A 14,462-nucleotide genomic window follows, 5' to 3' on the forward strand; every position below is an offset into this window, starting at 1 on the left:
CCTGTTGCACTCTCATGAATGGCTCACTCATAGACATCGGCCTGTCTAAGGCAGCTTGCAGCCTGTGCGCCATCCATCCTGCTCAGCATTCCTGAGGTCTCGGCTGGACTACTTAAGTTAGGTTTTTGCACTGCTTTTCAGGAAAGTAGTGGGCAGTTTGGAGAGAAACAGAGAGCAGCAGTGATTATCCTCAAGAGGTTTTAAAATCTTGCCTCTGAGGGAAGTTTGAATGAATTCAGGTTGTTTAGTCTAAAGATTAGAAGACTGGTGGAGGAGGCAGATATAATCTCCAAATGCAAGTGCTAAAGAGAAGGCATTTCTTTTTGTCTGTGCTGGAGTAGATGAGAAGAAATGGATTTAAACTGGAGCAAGGGAAACTTAGGTTTCCTGTTAAAAAAACCTTCTTATGGTAAGGTAATAAAGAAGAATAGACCATATTGACTGGCTAACGTTCAGAATTTCCGTGATGGAGGTCTCTGTGAATGTGTTGGACAAATGTTTGTCAGGAGTGATGTGTAGGTATTGCTGATTCGACCAGAGACCTGAGGGGAGACCCCTTGAATGATCTTCTTTCCCTTTATGGGCTGTGACCTTATGTAGATGTTGTTCTCATCTCTTAGTATTCAAACGCAACCAATTCATTATTAAAGGTATCAAATAACATATTTTTTTAAAAATTTGCTTTTTACTATAGGTTTTTAAATAATAACAGGAGATGTGTATTTATTTTTAAACCATATGTTTTAAAGGAGGTAAAAGGCAGGTTTGGAGGGTTTCCTTTTTTTCTGTGAATATGCCACTGTCTTTAGGGTGAAAAATTATTTGGACAATAGCTCCATAGGTACGGACTAGAGACCTGAAGCCATCCGATAGTCATAGTTCCTGAAGAACATAGCTGCCATGTTCAGCTCCTTGTGCAGCCTAATTGTAAGACAAATTAAATGGGGTCAGTAATGATGCAGTCTGAAACTGGCACGGTCCAGTCTGCAGCATTTCTCAAGCTGCCCAAGTGTTCAATTCTAAACCTGAGTACAACATAGTGTTTTTCCCTATTTTAGATCTCTTCCATTTTGTTGTGAAGTTGAGATGGTCATGCTGCTGCTCTGTTTTCAGTACTCTGTCTAATTAGACATTCTTTTGTAACATTGACAGCGGAGAGATGCTGCAATCCAGCTTCCAAATGGCCTTAGGGGAAAAAAAATCTACTAACTAAAATAGAGTAAGTCAGAGAAACAATTGCTTCATTCTCTGAAGCTCCGGAATTAATTTTGATAAAATCAGATTCTTTGTTTTCAGTTGAATGAGAAATGCCATGGGTCTGGAGTGTCTTCTGTACTCGTTAAAGAGGCTGGAGGCATGCATGGCACTAAGGGGCACGGTAACCACCTTGGAGCTGTTCTTTTTACTGAAAACAAGAGAAGCAGAGGTTTCCTAGTGACCATCTCGTACAGGCTCCAAGGCTGGCTGTCATTCTCGGCTCTTACACTACGGGAGACGATTCTATTCATGCCAAACTGTGTTTAGACTGGAAGTCTGCATTTATTAAACTTTTCAGAAACCTTCTGACCCACCTATCGGCTCCAGGCAAGAGGGGCTGTTAGGAACTGTGAAGGCCGAGACCGACGTGTTTCTGAGTGTGAGTGCTCAGCTTTGTAGCTCTGGAGGTTGTTCCCCTTCTTTTTATGCAGTAACCCGGCCATGTGTTTGCTGGCGTCCCTTGCCAGTATCTCCTGTGTACTTCTGCGTGGATCATTCTGCTCTTTGGCAGAGTTTCTTCTGTGTGAGAGTAGGTCGGTTTTGCAGGAAGAAAGAGAGAGGAGGGGGGAAGGATTTGATGAACAATATGTCATTTTAACAATGTAGTGAATAACAAAAGAGGTGGCTGGTAACTTTCATATTGCGCTCAGAGGGTACAATGTGTGGAGACTGAGTAACTAGAGCTGGATTTCTAATAAAACATTAGCTTATACCCCAATCCTTAGCGTGTGTTTATTTTGCAGCTTGAAGTTAAGCATGTGTGCACAACTGATGCTTGAACGTGCAGTGTTGCAGGGTGTTTGGATTCTGTCTTTTGCACCCTGCATCTAGTTATTTTTGCTCTGGAAGCTATGGACAGGGAAATAAAATCAGAGAACTGGACTTGGGTATTTGGCTGAGTAATTCATTAAAATATTTCCAAATAGTCTTGATTTTTTTTCTTACACTAAAACTTTTGGGAAAATGAAATAACCCCCAGGACAGTCCCCAAAGCAGTTGATAGAAATCCAGTTGTAACTGCCTCTGGACACCCACAGTTCAGCTGAGATGTTGTTTTTTTAGGACTTAAAAACACTTATAAACATCAGGGAATACTATTTTCTGTTTATTTTAGAATCTTGCTAAATTTTTCATCTTTTGTTTCTTCTTTCTTTGTAATCCACGTTTAAAGTCATACTAGTTTCAGAGAGGCTGACACAATGTAGATTTTTGAGCAAAAATCTGTTTGTCGTTTCCGAACTCTTACTTGTCAGAGTTTTCATTTAGCTTTGTGTATATTAGAACTACTTAAAGTGCCATTTAGCTACTCTTGACTTAGTGGCATTCATTTAGGACTTTAACATGAAGAAAGATGTTTATCTTATCAAGCAGCAATTAAAAAAAAAAATAAAATTAACGGGAAAATTCGTCAACAAAATCTGGGAGAGGAGAGCTCAGCAGGTTGCTTTCCTCAGATGCACACACAAAAATCCATTTCTGGCATGACAGTCTGGGGACTATTAGCTAGAAGAATGAGCCAAATTACTTCCATAGCAGGGAAGTGCAGATACTGCAATTAAGACTTGGGGTGTGTGTGGTGTGTGTGACATGGTCAAATGGGAAAGTTTTATTTTTTCTCATTTGCAGTTTATTCTGTAACTTTTCCGCTTTCTGGAGTGTCCTCCCCCACAACTAAACGCACTACTATTCCCTTTCAGTTCCCCTTCTTTTGTTACTCTGGGGAAACTTAAGCTTGGCCATTAAAGTAAAAATGTTTCAAACACTAGCTAGTAAGCAGATACTTTTTTGGGGGGAAAAACATTTGACTGGGCAATGTTTTCTGCTTTTAGGTTTTATAATTTTGAAATTAAAGTCTTGGAAGCTCATCCATCATACAAAGTCAGAATTGACCAATAGAGAATTTCTAGTTTCAGAAATACCTGGCTACCTGATTTTTATGTAGAAGTAGCTTTTTTGCTTATTTACTTTAAGCAATGCTGTCTCTCCTGTCAAAAGTGCACAAAAACTGAAAACAAAGAGCATCTTTACATCTTCCTACATCTGAGCTTATGGTACTGCTCTGTTTGTTAATCTTATCTCTATAAATACCACATGTTTGGGCAGTAATACAAATACATTAAACATGGTATGTTCATTAGATAGAAATAAAAATTCCTATGCAAAAGACTTATGGTTTCTTGCTGAAGACAGGGTTTGTAGTGTTTGTAGAGGCTGGTTTTTTCATGATCTACTCCTCATTCGTAGTACATAATTTCTAAATGTCAAGTGTATTCCTCCATAAGGCCAAAATACTCATCAATATTAGCAAAAAAGGAGGAGATGTTATATGAAACCAAATAATTGACACTTGGCATTTTAAAAATCAGCCGAGCTGTCTGCAACTGGTTAAACTGAAATCTTTCTTAATATTTGAACAATGAACTTTCCTTGTCCATCAGTAGTGGATATATGAACAGCCCTCCTGCTGCTCATCATGCAGTCAAGCTCTCTGTTCTCTCTCCCTACGCTTATTTTATTGAATAAATATTATTTAACCTTATCTGATAAGTGTCATACTGTGATGAACAGAAGGTTAAACTATGAAACATAACAGTCCTCCTCCCACGCAACCACTGGAGTCTGTATTCCCGATTTTTCAGAAGTAATTCCTGGGTGGATTTCTAATCATATGTTGCTGTTTTAAGAAAGTAAGCTGTAGTTATATTTATCCCGTGTTTATTTTAGTAAAATTGGTAACATAAATAGTAGTAAAGTTTGTCCAAATAAAATTCCTGACGTAAATATTGCTTTCTTTAAACATCTTGCTTTTGTTATAGCATTAAATAGTAGCATTGAAGCAATGGAGTTGCTTTGAATTTATGCGTATCCTCTTGTCATTCAGTTGTAGGTTAGTATTGACTTCAGTGGAGGTACGATATCTTAACTAATTTTCAGTGTATGGAAGAAGTGTCAGGATTTATTTTTACAAGTATTGGGGCACTACAATATTGCTGAAGAATTTTGAGCCTGTTTGGGCTTAGTGGTGTTTCTTTATGCTGGCTCTAAATTAAAGAAGAAATAAACTTGGTGTTATCTCTTGCTATCAGACACACAACATCTCTATGAAAAGCATCTGTATATCAAGTGAATGTAGCTGTACTCCCCACAAAATTTGGAGATGAATATACTTTATGATATGTGGTGTTGGGTTTTTCGTGTGTTGTCGGCGTTCTGTTCCCCCCCGCCTTGTGTGGGATTCAAATATGCCTGTTGACTTGCACTGCTAAGTCAGGAGAAATAAGGAAGAGGATCAGGAGCAGAAGCTGAGGGAAAAGAGAGGACTGGGGGGAAGGGAAGGGTGGCCAAGATCCCTCATTTGCCTGCCTTGAGCTGTTAGAGCAGTTCAGTTACTTGTGGAAGTGCAGCCTGAGTAGCAATGCAGTGCAATGGCTAAAACCCATCATTGCTCAAATAGCAGTTCTGTTCACAAAAGGGAATTTCTACAATTAACATCTACTTCAGAGCAGCTTTCCTTTCTGTATTGTATTGGGTTTTGGTGAGGGTAGGTTTTTCTGGTTTGGTTGGAGGGCTGGGGGTTGGTATTCTTTTGTTTCTTTTCAGTAGACACAGAAGTTTTCCTTACCTCTAGAAGGAGTGATCTCTGAGCTACCTCTGTTTTCCTTTTTCTCCTTAAATCCATTACATAATAACGCTGTGTTGACTGCATTGGCAGAACATGTGAAATTGAATTAGGAGCTTATCAGAAGTTCTTTTTAAACAAATTAATCTGTCACTGTGGATTGACCGTGAGGATCTATGCACTTTTCCTTTGCTTTTGGACAAGATGTTTAAAAATACTGCATCTTCCCTGCTTGCCTGTGCCCTTATCTAGAGTTTTTAAATTGTTTAACATCAATGTTTGTTTGCTGTAGGACAGACCTTTTTCTGGGCAGTCATGTACCTCCCTGAAGTTTGTCCTAGGAATGGAACATTTATACATGGCAAGTAAATGAAGTGCTAAGGCTTTAGGGAATTCTGGCATATTCTTAGGTTAATTGGACTACCTACTTTGAGGGGCAAAAGCAAAGAGACTAGTTTTGGTCTTGCTCTCTTCTGTCTTTGAAAAAATTAAGAAGTAGGCCACTGATTTCATCTTTCTGTCTTTTCATCTTTGCTTTCCCTGGCAATCTTCCTTGCTTGCTCCAGTACGCTACACCACCTCAAAGGGCTTAAGGTGCTAGGGCTAGGTGCTTCTAGTTGGCTGTAGAAAGAGGATGGTGAAGATGTAAGTGGGAAAGAGTGTGCAGAGAGGGTGATAACTTTAGTACTAATTCAAGTGACAAGGATTTTGTTACTAAATCTGACTATGGTAACATTTTTAGGATTCATATAGGAAATACTGTGTATAAATGTGATCCTACACCTTCATTTATGTTGTAATAATGAGAGTGAATGGCAATGTTTCTTCATTCCCATTGTTTTTTTACCCTACCACACCCCATAAAAGTCACTATTCTGTTAACTGAGAAGGATACAGCTGCCTAATACATCTGAACACACTGTAACAGAGTAAAATGTGAAGCATGAAGCAACTCTTACTATATCCTTGAAACACTGGAGGAAACTGGACTTAGACAAAGTAGTTAATATCTAAGCTTGGCTTTTGGCCAAGACACCAGGGCTGGTGCTTAAGAGTAGTAAGGATTACGGTGGGATCTCCACCACAGCTGGTCACCACCTTGCTTTTGTGTACCCTGAGGAGCAGAAGCGTGTAAGGGACGGCTGTGTTCTTCCTCGCAATCCAGGTAGGGTGAAGCTCTGCCCTAAGCTCAGCAGCGACTGAAATGTGTAACTTGTGGGGACTTGCTGAGCTGGAGCTCAGCTCTTGCCAACAAGCCTACTGCAGAGTTGCTGTGGTTCTGTCCTGCTGGGCTGCCTACGCTGCGCTGAATTTTACTAGAGTAGCTTAGTCACCACCTATCTGCATACAGCTGCTGCGTACGTGTTCCCTGAAACAATGTTTGCAGGTGTCATGCTTTTTTTAAGCTTGTAATGTTTTTATTGTTTATAACTGCTGTCCATTAGCATTGTATTTTCATGCACATCAGTTCTATAAAACAGTACCAACTGAAATGTAGTCTGTATTCCTCTTGCAGTTTTCCCCTGGTCGGTATATCTGATTGCCTTCTGCACCGTTGCTTGACTTTAACTGTATAGGTATGCATGCTGTTTCATTCATTGAAACTTTGGTAAAATAGAGCCTTTTGAGCTAACAACATTGCTATTTTAATGACACTGATCTTTAGGGAACAGGAGAGATTATTTAGTCCATGCCAAGACTTTTCCTTTAAAGTTAGCCTTTTAATGCAACAGAATATTTAGAAGAACAGATGAAAGAATTTTCTTGCTATCTCTGCATTGTTACTAATTCCCTGTCCTTGATGTTGTGCATTAAAATGGTTAGGAAATAAAATTCTTTGTTTGGGGAAAGGAGATAGGGTATTTTATGGAAATATACTCTCTGAAAAATTCAGGCCAATGGTTTTGTTATTTTTAACCTGCTTTGTTGTGGACATCCGAACTCTTTAATTTTTTTTTTTTTAATTAAAAAATACTAACTTTAAGCTCGGAGCGCGAGGGGCTTAAAGCTCATTCTGTGTTTCTCTGGAAAAAAAATGAAAGGACCTTTGTTCCAGTTGGATTCCAGAGCAGGTGAGCTTACCAAGGTCGCAGATAAGCTTCTCATCTTCCTTCAGAGCAGTGCTGCGTGCTGGTTCTGCCCCGGGCTTTGGATCAGAGCGGTGGTAAAGATGAGAAGCTTTTTGGAGTTCTTCTGTTGGGGAATGCTGCTTTCTGTTTTATGATTCTGCTTCATTGAGTGACGGGTGGATGGCTCACTGAGAGATCTTGAGAGGTGTTACATCAATTACTGAATAAATAAAAGCCATGTTTCCACCATGTGTGGATCCCAAAGAATTTTCTAAGTGTAGAAATATGATAGAATGGCAACAGCTTTGTCGCAGCTGTTGTACTACATGTTGTAGTAGTACAACCACAGCTCTTGTACCCTTGTTGTACTACCAAGGGTAGTACAAGCTGAGTAACTCAGGTCACAGATGATAGCCAATGATGAGGACATTGCTTATTAAAATAAAGAAGCCTAATTTGTGATATAGTGAGGGCCTGATGCTTATCATCTCTACTGTAAATCAGCACCAGTCCTACTGTTGATAAGGAGTGATTGTATGGAACACGTAGATGTGAGGTGAGGAGTGAGCCATCTGTTTACTTGGAAGTACTTCATGGTCTCACAGAAAAATGGAAAGAAACCTCTTCCTTGAAACATCAGGCTCACAGAGCACAATGGAGGTGGTCTTGGTGTGAAAAGCTGTGTTGGCACAAAACCTGTTCTGAGCGTTTTTCAGAGCTGTTTACTTTCTAGGCTATTTAAATAATGTTGAAGTTTCTTCAGATGTGGTCGAAGTTGGTTGAAGGGGCAGTTAAGCTTTCCAGGCATTGTAACTCCCTTCAGTGATTCGCGAATACAAAGGTCTTCTATTTCCAGGCTTTTTAGCCCTTTAATCTTCACAGGCACAGATGTTCAGACAGAGTTTTTATACAAAGAACGGAAACCCAAATCGTTTAAGCTGGTAATATTTACACTTACCATGTACTGTAAAATTCGAATGGTTTACTACATCTCTGATTAAAGGCTTCCAAAATGCACTGAAGGATTAAAATAGCTGAGCATACTAACCAGGCAGACATGTACGCATTGTGTCATGATGTTTTGTTTGGCCTCTGCTCCATTTTTCTGCTAGCCTTGAGAGATCTGAGAAGTTGTTATCTGCAAGTTTTAGGGTTTTTTTTGGTAGATTGTTTTTTATCAAACCACCAATGTTCCACATGTTTCTTGTAAGAGGCATAAAAAATACAGTTGTTGCAAATGAACATCTATAAAATGGACTGTAAAGACTTTCTGCTGGGAAATTGTCGTGGCTATATAAGTATGGCCTTTATTGGAAATCAGCTGAGCTAATACTGGAAGAATATTCCTTTAAGATGCTTAGACTGGTGAAAGAATTAAACCAGTTCCATGGATGTGTTTACAACACTGGCAGGGAAATACAATAACGTTACACTTGAACAGGTTCTAAAACTAAACTATAATTTCCTCAGCCCATTCAAAATTTGGCATGCTCTGCTCTGAAATGCCGTTCAGTTCTAGTTCCTCTGAGTCCCCCGGCTTTTGTTTTTATACTCTTGAAATTTTAAGAGGGCAAAGACTAGCTCTTACTGTGCGGGATCGATCACTGATCGATTATATAGGAAGATGGTGAACGTTCATGAAGAATGCTGTGTTCAGCTCATCCCAAATATGACACACGTGTTTTTAGTAATGACAATATCCCATTATACTGGCTTTTTGAATCGTCAGTCAGGCTGAGCCTGGCCATGATAAAAGCTGCATGCGCATCTTCTGCGACAGGCTGGGCCCTAGCGAAATCGTCAGACAGTCAGAACTATAAAATAAAGGAGGTGCGACCCTGGGGTAGTGAAATAAATAAGAAGGGATCATGTTTTCCAAGTGCCTTGACACTCCTTCAATGATGACGGTGACAGTTTAGTGTCATAGCATGGGTTACCACAAGTGGCATAATGGGAAGGACCATGGAAGAGATTATGAAAAAATGCCTAAAGAGTGTTGGGGGATATTAACAGGATTAGGGCTCTTTGCTATGGGAAGCACAAGACAAGTATGATAGTAGTAGTTTAAAATAAAAAATGGCTTTGTTAATTCCACTTTGCATCCAGCGCATGAACATGAGTTTACTGAGTGAATATCATGGGTAGCATTTTTCTGAGCAGGTAATAAAATGTTGTTCTGGATACAATTTTTTTGCCTTTGGGTTAAAGTAATACCATAAAGCCTTGTAGAACATACATTTATGCCTGTTGCATCCCTTTCAGATGTATAATTAGGAATATGATGTAGTTCCTTTGTTCATGAATCCATTTAAATTCAGGACATTTAACCAGAAAAAAGAATTACCGGATAGCACGTTAGAAATTAAATCGATGAAATATAACATCATTGTATTTAAACTGAAATTGGAAAGAACCAGAAATGTCTGATTTGGTTTAGATATCTCCATGTTTAAAGCTTGCCATTGTCTTGTATCCCTTTTCAGTTTTGCCTTTGGACTGCTTTAACATACTCGGTATCTGCAAAATACTTAATAACATTGGCTGTGGCTATGGCAGCTTACTTAATTTTGTAGCTGGTTAAAAAGTATGTACTGTCACCAAGCATTGTGATCATTATTACTGTGGAAGTCCGTCATTAATTGACATTTGGAGTACCGCATGCAGCATTACACACCCATGTCAAAATGTAGGAGTGGAAAAGGTGCTGAGGATCAGGACACTCCAAACTCTGGCCTGTTTTCCTTACAAAAAGAGACTGAACAGATGAGGACTGCTGAAATTCAGAGAGAGAGCCTGTAGCTGGACTGTGTTAGTGATTTCAAATCAAACATTGTGGTGTGGTGAAGGAGAATACAGAATGATTGCTCTTCATTTATCACAACTGAAAAATTTGGGGGGGAGAGTGAAATTGTCAGGCTGCATGAGTAACTAGAGGGAAAGGAAGCACTTTTCCAATGTAAACGGCACAATCTTTTGGAAGCCAAGATCAGAAATATGCTAAAAAAGGGATTAATTGTATTCATGGAGATTAAGTCCAGTAGTTAGTATTAAAAACAATTTGAATATGGTGTTTAGCTGAAGGAGGCCCTTAAATTACCGATTAGCTAGAAGCAGAGGGTCCGTAGATGTCTCTGAACATGTCCTGGTTCTTATACTGTTCCCTAAACCTTTCCATGCAGTCAGAAATACCATGCTGGCTTAAATGGGCCTCTGATTTACCCACTTTCCCCCCGTTTTTCTGAAATTTTAATTTGTATGTAAGCTATAGCTTAATAGGATGAAGTATCCTACAGTATTTAAGATCAGTGTTTGTCAGATGAGTACAGCATAGTCAGTTGTTTTCATGCACAACTAGTTACATTTGAAATATTTGTGGCTTTCAGTTCTCGTGATATTTCCTCTTCAGGGACATTCTTGCATAGTATAGTTTCAACAACTGCTGAAATCCCGAGATGCGGATCTTATTACTAGAAATTTGCAATGTATTTCAACAGCTTGTGCACTCTTAGTTTTTGCTGGAATTTTTGATTCAGGATCAGAGTGATTGCTGAATTATATGAATTCAAGATAAACTATTTTTCTATTTAAAAAGCAATCTATGTCAACTTACTGGTTGCATGTTTAGTTCAGTAAGATCTAAGGTTGTAGTAGCGTAAAAGTGAGGAAAGACTCAACGCTTGTCATAAATCTAAAGTTACAGGAATGACAAGTATGGCATTAACCAGTGATTTAGTGGAGAATGTCTGCCTAAAAGCTACTAAACGTGTTAAAATTCTATAGGGCAACTTTAAATTTCTGAAATCCTTAAAATTTGGAAGTAAGCAAGTAAAAAATATAAAGTTAGATTATTTTTTTTTTCCTCGGAACATAAAAAGAGAAAAGGATGTAATTAAGGAAGCAAGAGACATAGTAAAGTATTCTGCTTTCAGTTTTTTTTCAATTTATTACCCATGATAATACAGAGTTTTAGTAGCTGTAATCCACATACTCGTGCCTGTTTCATTGAAGATAAGTAAAATGTGTGTGTAAACAAACTTAATTGCACTGTAGTTCCTCTACAATTCATGGCAATGTGGAATGCTAGTTATGGATTTTTAGTCCTGCATTTAGGATTAAATTCCATGGATTTATATAATCCTGGTGCATTTATTTAGTTCTGCATGGAATCAGGGTTGAAGATTTTGTATGCAGAACAAAATAAATGCCTAATTAGCATTTAAGTCCCTGGGATTTATACACAGTTCGTTTGAGAGAAGATTCTGGTGGTGTGTTTTTAATTGTCTTTCTTAACTTGGTCAACCCAAGGCAGCAAATACGATGCATGTTGCATGGACCTGAGGAAAATGAAGGAAAACAGGGGAGTTAGAATTTGTTTTCTTGTCTGCCACATGGATAAACATCTCCCTCTTTTCTGTGTTGACTTCTGCTGTCTTAATAAGTTTATTAACTTGCTCTGTTTAGTGTTCAAAAACAGTAACTTAAATCACAATTATTATCTTACAAGTCTTGTACAACAAACCAATTTTATAAATAAATTAACAAAACCCAAAGAAACGGGGAGGAAAAAACCAAACCTCCAAGAAACAGGGAGGGTCTTAGTATCTCTTAGAAAGATAAAAAATAAAATTGAAATTACATTGTTCCCATAGACTGCCTGTCCCCAGTGGTATTTTTGTTAACATTTTTGGGAATTCTCTTATCTGCTTCACCGTGCCTGAAACAGACTTTGGGCTGGTATTGATGTTTTTCTCTTATATTATTTCTAAATAAATGATCGCAATATTGAGAAGTTTTGAGCTTCTAACAGGTTCTGATTAAATCAGATAATTTGAGACTGTTTAAAATAAGGGTGTTTTTCTGGCTTTTTGTTTGTTTTCAGTTCAGCCAGGTTTATTTAGGTAAATAAAGTACTTCCTTTTGGAAGTTTTAGTCTTTATATACTTTTTACACAATGACCTCATGTATTTATTATATAGATGAATGATGTTTTTGAAAAAAAAAAAAAACAAAAAAAAACCCAAAACCAACCAAACAACAAACTGTTTTAGAAACTCTGCCTAATTTGAAAAAGATGACTGTCAGAATGAAGCCTGAATGTAACGCAGCTCCTGTTTACAAAAGTAGAAAACTAGCAAAATACAAGAAAAACTGTGGGAAAAGAACAGAAAGGGATGCGGAAAGCTGATATGGAAAGGAAGAAGAGTGACCCTGCAACTACTCTTCTAAAAATCTAGCCTCAATTCACTTTGCCACTCACTGTTAGAAAGGTGACAGATTGGGAGATATTTGGTGCCTAACCGTCATTATGAAGACATTTTCTGATTTAAAGGATCTTTGATAGTAACGTGATAGGAGTTAGTGCAGGTGTAGAAATTGCAAGCACTTGCACGCCTGAAAGCTTGCCTTACTTTTCTTTACTTTGTTTGCTATACAGCTGTACCTAGTGAAATGTATTACTGCCACTTACAAACTTTGCCCTGCCAAGTAACTGAAAACATATAGGAAAGAGAGAAAAGGCTAGAATTAAGGGGTGAAATTAAGGGAAAAAACAGATTGAATTTGTAGAGCAAAATATTTGGTTGTTGATTAACTTGCAGTAGACAGAAATCTCTTTGATGGTGCATTTATAGTTAGAATGAATATTACTAGGTCACCTAGAGAAGGAATCAATCATGAACTATGGGAAAGTAGATTAAATGGCTTAGTTGATCTCTCCCTTTTGCAGGCTATGTGATTCTAGTAAAGAAATTACTTTCATGACTTGGCAAGGAAAATTCAGTATACATTTCACTTGTTTCCCATTGCAGGCTCAAACTCTTCCCTTTCAAAAGTGTGCTGTTTAATGGGTAATTTTTAAAGGGATAGCAGGAAGGACCTAGTGTCATGTATCTCTGAGTACGTGGTGCTTCTGAGATGCTCTGGAATACTTCAGCTGTCTTGTAGCTACCGGTAATTCCTTGTCCATACCCTAGGGCTGTGGTAGGATTCATTGCTGCCTACAGAGTAACTTGGAAATCTGAGGACGGAAGGATGGGGAACGACCTGTGAGTCCTGTTGTTCAGCTCCTCTGCCCTGGGGGAAGATGAGTTATGCCTTAGTTGTTCCTGGGAGAGGTTCGGGCTCGGCCTCTGTGGTGCCAAGATCTCCTCAGGCCATGTGTTCCCAAGCTTTGTTTGCCTTTCCATTAAGTAGTTTTTCCTAGTAGCTAATTTGGATCACCTCCGATTAAATTTAAATCCACTGTTACTTGTGTGTTGGCTATAGACATGGAGAAAATTTGCTGCAAAGAGACAACAAATGTCTCTGTATTTATTTATGTAATCTGTTTGGAAGACTCATTATTGCCCCCTATGTTTTCCATTCCTTAAGCTAAGCAGCTGCAATTTATTCAGTCTTTCGTAGCAGGTTTCACTGTGTAGATTATGCTGTTAATCACATGTCATCTTCTCTAAAGTTTCATCTGTAGCTCCCATCTTTCTCAAAGTAAAAAAACAGAGACCTTAATTAAAAAATTAAAGTGCATAACCTGATTTGCTACTGAAAATTCCCATCTCAGAATTTTGCATCTCATAACTAAGTAGTATTGATGAATTTGTACATCAGTATAAGACATTATGTTACTTTTTGGTTAGTTTTATTATTATGTTCTTACTTAACTACTAGATTAAACCTTCTTATGCTACGTCTAGAACTCTTACGGAGAAGATTAAGGGGTGTGAAATTACTTTACATTGCCTTCAGTCATTTAAAATAATATTTCATCTGAAACAATTCTTGCTGCCATGAAGTTTGGCAGCTAGAAAGTTCTCCCTGCAACAGGTCAACACTTGTCACTATTATTTATATCAGTTTCTATTTTTGCATAATGAAATATTTCTTATGTTAGTGGTGACTTGAGTTGCTTGCAGATGAGTAGACTTTAGTTGTTGCCTGCATGAGAGTCTTTGGCTTTTTAAAAAAAAGGTGTACCGAACCATCATAGAAATGATTGAGAAATAGTCCAGGCAAGTGAAACCTGACTTGTCTGATAACAAAGGACTATTAGTTTTATAATAAGTAAATTCTACTGCAAACTGGGATCAGACCAGAAGGGTGCCTCTGTGTATAACCGTTATAATTTTATATCTGTGGTAGAGCTACGTTACTGTGTAGTGTAAGTATGAACAGGGAATATTCACTGAAAAAATCAGACTGAAGAACAGCTTGTTTAGTTGGTCAAATTGTGAGCCGGTGGTGTTCTGTTCCTGGATATGAAAGCAAATGTAACAGCCAGAAACCAAGACCTTGGTGCATGTTATTCATAATTTCGACATTATGCAGTATGAGGTTGTACAGCTATTGGATTTAAAAGGCTGATGCCAAATGGGGTACCCACAGAAAAAGGTCATATTAAATACAGAGACATCTGCTCCTGTTTTCAAATAACATTGGAGAAATGGGTAACGTATCACACCAATGCAGATGCTTTTTATTATTCACAAGTTACAATTAAATGCAGTTTTTTCTGTGGTCAGTGA

The 14,462-nt window shown here is 38.2% G+C and overlaps 1 protein-coding gene across 2 annotated transcripts in view; it reads left to right on the top strand.

Annotated features, from left to right (window-relative positions):
• The window catches only part of THSD4 (thrombospondin type 1 domain containing 4), a 302,859-nt gene that overhangs the window by 26,035 nt on the left and 262,362 nt on the right, over nucleotides 1–14,462 (top strand). The window lies entirely within an intron of this gene.

This window comes from Chroicocephalus ridibundus, chromosome 9 (assembly GCF_963924245.1).
Source record: "Chroicocephalus ridibundus chromosome 9, bChrRid1.1, whole genome shotgun sequence".
Lineage (NCBI taxonomy): Eukaryota > Metazoa > Chordata > Aves > Charadriiformes > Laridae > Chroicocephalus > Chroicocephalus ridibundus.